Genomic DNA, 6,610 nt, shown 5'->3' on the forward strand with positions numbered 1-6,610 from the left:
GGTGACATGAGATACATGAGTCCCTTTAAGTATCTGAGTTTTAATGTCGTATTTAGCTTGTTCACAGGGAGCAGCGAATTACCTTATTGTAGGGAAAACACCACAATGATTTTTGGAATATCTTAATATATCTAACTTTTATACATTTCTCTTCAGCGTCAAAGCATAAAAGACAATATTTTTCCCGTAAAATTCTTTACAGGATCTCGGTATACTCCTCTTTTTCGAATATCATTGTAAAACGCCTTGAATGCCATAGTTTTCTTAATATTGCTTGTTTTGGTATCGACAATTGAGACTAATACTATAAATTCCAAATGAAATATATCTTTTATTGATATATTGCAGTTCATGCGCGTACGCAGGTAGGGGGGGGGTGGTATTTTCGGTGTGTAAACCCCCCTTAAAGCCCCCTAAAACCCTACCCCCCCTCAAGTATTTTATTTTTTTTTTCATAAAAAAAAAAAAATGCCCATGGCTGACCTAATTTTCGAATTTCAAGACCCCACTCCCCCAAAAAAGGTGTCCTCTTACCCCCCCCCCCCCCCTCCCCCTCCCCCCTCTACCCTCCCCCTCCCCCCGCTTATTCAGCAGCTGGCTGAGTCGTTGCGATTTTTTTTTTTTACTCCAAAAAAAAAAGTGTCCGCTCACACCCCCCCCCCCCCCCCCCAACTGAGCGACTTTTCGGCCGGCGCGATTTTGTTGCGAAATTTTTAGCCCGATTTTAACCCCCCCTCCCCCCCCCCCCCCCTTGACAAAATCCTGCGTATGCCACTGTTGCAGCTGCAAAGACACTTGAACTTGACACCCACGCGATCGCGGGTCTTATGTGTCAATGATTTATTCGATCTGCTCACATTATGTACATGGTAAAATGCACGTTTCAAATATGAACCTTAAAAAACAACTTTCAAAGGGGCGTTTCATTTGCTTTGTACTGACAGCACCCTGCTGCACGTTCCTCGAACATACACTAAAGCTGGCGACAATGCTTTCCATGCATGTGCTCCGCGACTCTGGAATGAGCTTCCACGTGTTATTCGATTAGCACCATCGCTGGATGTCTTCCGAAAGTGTCTAAAAACTCTCCTCTTTGACCATGATCAACAATAGATTCTTTGATAACTTTTTATGTAAAGCGCTGTGAAACAACAGTTATTTCGTAAGAGCGCTATAGAAATGACTTTATTGTATTGTATTGTATTGTTTCATTTGCATTGTTTTTCTAAATTATTTTTAAGGAAAGATACTTACAGGATATGATACCCGCTTTAAAGGCACCCGCCTTAAAGGTAAAGACCAGTATTGGAAACGCACCAATTTTAAAAAATGAAATGGAAGCTCTCATTACCAATCATGTGAAAGAATATGTTTTGACTAATACATGATGATAACAAATTTGCCGGGAAACCGCCTACTAATTCATATATTTGAAAAGCTTATAATTCCAAAAGGCGCTAAATCCATTTTTTATCAAAATGGAGTTATTAGTATGAGTACATACTAGTTGCACATGTGCATTTAAATCACCATTCCTTTTCTCAAAAGAATTTTCAGAAATATGAAAAAAATTGACACAAAAAATTTGTTTAGTTCCAAAAGGCGCTAAATCCAAAAGTGTTTAATTCCAAAAGGCGCTATATCCACCTTGTGTGTTTTGATCAATCAGAGCGCAGTATTGTTCCAGTGACGGGGGCCGTTTCTCGAAACCAACTCCATGACAGTCATATCTTTGTCGGCGACCTACGGAGATGTCATGAAGCGGATAAACCATTTCTCAAAGCCATGACAGACATGATATCGATATATCGCGATACTAGCAGCTGAAGAACATAGTCTTTGTCACGATCCATTTGATTTATCAAGAATAACCCAAAACAAGTTTTGGGGCTAAAATTGTTCAAAAAGAAATATATACATATAAATTCTCCTAAAAAAAATAATAATTAGTGTGATCATCATATTTACATCATCAAACGATTTGCATATTTCTGTAAAGATTCTTAAATTGAAGAAAAACCGGTGAGTGTTTTTTTTCGACAGTCGAATCAAAAGTTAGTTGAAGGATACCGTAATGTGTTAGTTTATCAGTACGTACTTTTTTGTTTATTGTGACGAGGAATTTTGGGCAAAATGTCTTTTCTCAGCCATTTTTTATTCTAGAGTCTCATAAATACTCGTTATATAATTGATTTGATATTGAAAATATAATTTGGAAGAAGTAATTAGAGAGGGAATAATAATGCACATAGGCCCCAAAGGTATGACGGTATCCTAAGAAAAGACTATGGATCGACTATGGAAAACGGTGTGTAACATTCTTACCTCTCTTATTTATATGTTATAGTTTAATGATTTGTGATTTAATGTTTATATTCAGCTTTTTAAAGTTTCTGTATAATTTGTATTCTCACTTTTTTTCATTTGCATTTCGCATCCCAGAGAACTCGTCTATATTTTTCTCAAAATGATAGTGAAAATAATCGTCCATTTCGCGGCCCATGGAATCGCAACAAACTGACTTGTGATGGCGCTTTACAGCAATTAAAAAGATATGACAGGTTCGGAGCAGTGACAACTCGCTTGTCGCGGAAGTTGTCGCTCATCTTGGCAAAGACGGCTTCGTGAAACACTTAGCTGACAAGTTGCGTGACAGTGGCGAGATGTCGTTGATCTTGTAGTTATGACGGTTTCGAGAAACGGCCCCCGGATTGACAACAGCTTTTAGCTTTTTGCTTGCATCGAGATCGATCATATTTCTGCAGTATTTACAGTGTTTTGACAGTCTTTAGCTCACGTATCAGCATGGATGAGGGAGGGGTGCTAGTTGAGAGAACCAACAATCCAAGAAAAAGGAAGCGAAATGAAAAATAATGGGCCAAAAACCAGAACAAGGAAGATCATAACAGTGCTCCTGGTAAGTTCAGCCCCACTTACTCATTTTTGTGTTAGTGTGTACTATATTGCATTGAATGAATTGTAATACTAATAAGTAATAGTCTAACTAAGACTATTGCAATTCTGTTTGCATGTAGTATGAGCTCAAGGCTTAACCAAAACGAATTACTAGATACAATTTTGTAATTAAACCGAGGCCTAGGGTAAATTACGTGTTTACTGCCGCGCCACGGCTTCGCCTTCGCCGGCTTCAGTCACTGGTCACTGGCTTTGGTCACTATCTGCCCTGGTGCAGTAGTTTATGGATATTTCACAAGCCTTTGTTACATCATGAAATAGCCTCAGTGTAATGATAATTTGCCATCTATTAAGCAAATATCTGCTGTAAGTCTGTAACAAACATTTTGTATTTGAGTGCAGTCATAATCAGTGTTTTGTTAAATTTGAAGAATTTGATTTCGTGGAATACCTGATATTTACCATGATGACTTTCGTTTTATCAACAGGGAAGCAGCCAGCCATTGGATGCCAGCACATACCTCACAGCTTTTGTAAGGCGTCTTTGCTGACAGAAGGAGACATCACAGATACTTTCCAGAGACTTGAACAAGCCGTGGCAAGATTCATTCATCATGTGCCACTTCCAACTCAATCCAGTCATGCGCCATCAAGGAAATGGTCCCCAACCAAGGAGAGAGCAGAAGTATGCCCCAACATTTCAAGTAAGTTTTAATCGAGTCATTAAACAAAATTATCATTTGCTTGCAAATCAAATTGTTGAATACAGATCATACACAAATGCCCTTATCTCATTGCAATAATTTTCTGTTAATTTGAATTGAGTTGTTTAGTCGCTGGGGGGGGGGGGCATACATGTCTTGTCATGTGTAATATGCTACAATGCATCTATGTTACACATGTCAAACTAGGTCGTATTGTTGTTTTTATTTTATACCGGTAGCGTCGGTTGAACCATAAACAACTGGGTCAAAGTGAATTCATGAATTCCCCTCGCGCAAGCAACATACACTGCATGTCACACTGTGCAAAAAAATATGCACTCACGCAATGCAATTCTGCATGTAGATATAACATGCACGAGCAGTATAGGCAAGGACAGTTGGGGGGGGGGGGGCTTTGCTTAGAATTACAAACTGTTTTATTTAGATTGAATGAAACCAACAAAAATAAACTTTCCATGTACGGTTTTTGTGATTTATAATACAGGTAGCTGGAAATGTCCATTAACAATGTTTCACTTTCAATTTACAGATTACGACACAGCAAGGGGAAAATGTGGAGGTGTGCTCCGGAAGATTCAGATCCATCCTTGTACTTGGTTGGAAACGTCTGGGCAACCTAATGAAGTACGCCTGCCATTCAAAATCAGGATCGGTTACATTAGTGAACTATGAATAATTTCCATTGTAAGGTGTCTTCTCGTTGACATTGTTAAAGAAACTGTACATTAAATGACTGTATGTTAATTATTCAAGTACTTGCCAATTCTTGTATGTCTTAGGCGAGGCGTCAAAAATATTTATACCAGCCAGCGGCAGCTAACTGCACTTGTGCGTCCTGGCTGCATTTTTTTAATTAGCTCAGCCGGCTACCGCTGGCGGTAGGAAATGGCATTCAAAAGCATGCGCCGGCTGCCGCCTTTCGAATGGAAACCGAGCCTCAGATCCCAGCCTGGCGCAAGCCGGCTGGGCTAATAAGTGAAAAATAATTGCCCCAGCCAGGCTTCGGCCGTAATTGCAGCCTCGATGCGCCAATACGTGAGGCGGCAGCACAATTGGCGGCAGCCTGCTGGTATCGATTTTTTTGACGCCTCGCCTTAATTAACTCGCCGTTATGACATGAGATGATGAGTAAAGCAAATTTGCAAGACTTTCAAATTTCACACGATACAAGTCTTTACTGCCTGTTTATTTTGTCAATTTAGAATTGTGCTGAGTCACCTGAGTGTTTTTTTTTTTTTAAGTTGAATAGAGAGAACGTTTTTATGATTGAAGTTGCCCATGTACTAACTATTTGCGAAATGTGTAAAATTTTGATTGAAATTAGTGTGGAGCGAAAACGTCTAGAATGATGAAATGTGAGAAGTATGTTCAACATAATGTAGGCTTTCAATGTGTTAAATGGATAGATATGTGTGTGTTAGACGCTAAATTATAATTAAAAAAGTATGTTGTTACATCCGAACATCATTCTTAAAACAACAAAAAACAAAAAAATTGAAATGCGGAATGTCACATCAAAATTTTAATTCCAAAAGGCGCTAAATCCTTGTTTAATTCCAAAAGGCGCTAAATCTGAACGAATTGAAATAATAAAAAAATATTAAAAAATAATTACTATAGCAGGATTTCTTTAAGCTATATTTTAATGATATTTTGGGGTAGATCTTTGAACTGTATGAAAATTTGGCAGTTTTGTTGAAACAAAAGTGGTCTAACAGAAAACCTCGATTTACTTGAAAACACCAAAAGTGGATTTAGCGCCTTTTGGAATTAAACTCTTCATTTGGTAAATTTGTTTCTATCATGGTATGTGAGAGATATAGGGTAGTCCCATATACATCTTTCTGTGTATAGTGCTTGTAACTTTACGAAGAATGGGCCAAATTTGATGATTCCAGAACCTTGCAGATGCTAGATGCTAGATGATCAACCTTTTCTAATCGATTCCACAACGTTTCTTTCACAATGCAATCGCATGACCATAACTGGTCTTTACCTTTAAAGGCACAAAACAGTATGATGCATCTCTTGTCAAGTTTGGTTCTTTAAAGTTCTAAAGAACCTTGACAACAGCTTAAAAAAATTCACGCGATATGATTAGACGAAAATTCGTCTTTGAATTTTGTCTTCCTTTTTCTTACCTGTGTAATTTAAAGCAGTACTAAAATGATGAATTGTCTGCCCTAGCGAGCTATTTTGCCAACAATGCATAACCCAATACGTAATTGCCATGTGATGCAAAAACGACATCACAGCTATTAGGGAGCAGCCCGTTTTGCGACCGTACTGCTATTGACCTAGAATGGCGCTAGTGGGGATTTTACGGTGGTGCTTCTAGTAAAGTATGCTTTTAAAAGAGAAGTCTTTTTGTTAAGCACAGCTAGACAAAATGAAAAAAAGCAGATCAGTGAAAGTTCAGAGAAATTCGATGAAAAATAGAAAGTCGTAGTTTAAAAGAACTTAAAATCGATCAAAAGAAAATTTGCAAATCCATGAAGCACTTTACGAACACCTATCCCAAGTCCTTTTTGGTACTGACATTTTCATAAATTTTAGCACATGCGTGCTTGCGTAAAAACATTATTTTGAGAAAACCTATATTGTATAGTTATAGATCCAACTGCAAACAAACAGAGCCGTATTTGCTCAAATAGATAATGTGAGATAAATCGAGAAAAACCGACAGTTTGGCTTTGCAATGCATATGCCCCTAGAAGAGGTTCATGTGAGGGGCATTTTCATTGCAATCAAAAACTGGGGGTGTTTCTCACATTCCGACGTTTATTAAAGTAACGAATCGAAAAATGTCACCTCTTCATTGCATTTTCTTTAAAACGCCGGCCGAAACTCCACTGGCTTGTTCAGTGTCAATGGTCAATCTATACAAAAACTGTTAATTATTCCGGTTATTCATTACATGACCCTCATCGCTTCAGTGCTAGCGCATGCAGAGCAGCAATAAATATGCA

The 6,610-nt window shown here is 38.3% G+C and overlaps 1 long non-coding RNA gene across 1 annotated transcript; it reads left to right on the top strand.

The window, feature by feature from the left end:
- Positions 1-2,621: 2,621 nt before the first annotated feature.
- Positions 2,622-4,288, top strand: LOC115921497. The gene is made up of 3 exons (XR_004062908.1): positions 2,622-2,917; positions 3,405-3,620; positions 4,171-4,288. It is a non-coding gene; the product is annotated as an uncharacterized LOC115921497 (long non-coding RNA).
- The last annotated feature ends 2,322 nt before the right edge of the window (positions 4,289-6,610 follow it).

The sequence above is a fragment of the Strongylocentrotus purpuratus genome, unplaced genomic scaffold (genome assembly GCF_000002235.5).
Source record: "Strongylocentrotus purpuratus isolate Spur 01 unplaced genomic scaffold, Spur_5.0 spur5_scaffold_1, whole genome shotgun sequence".
Taxonomy (NCBI): Eukaryota; Metazoa; Echinodermata; class Echinoidea; order Camarodonta; family Strongylocentrotidae; genus Strongylocentrotus; species Strongylocentrotus purpuratus.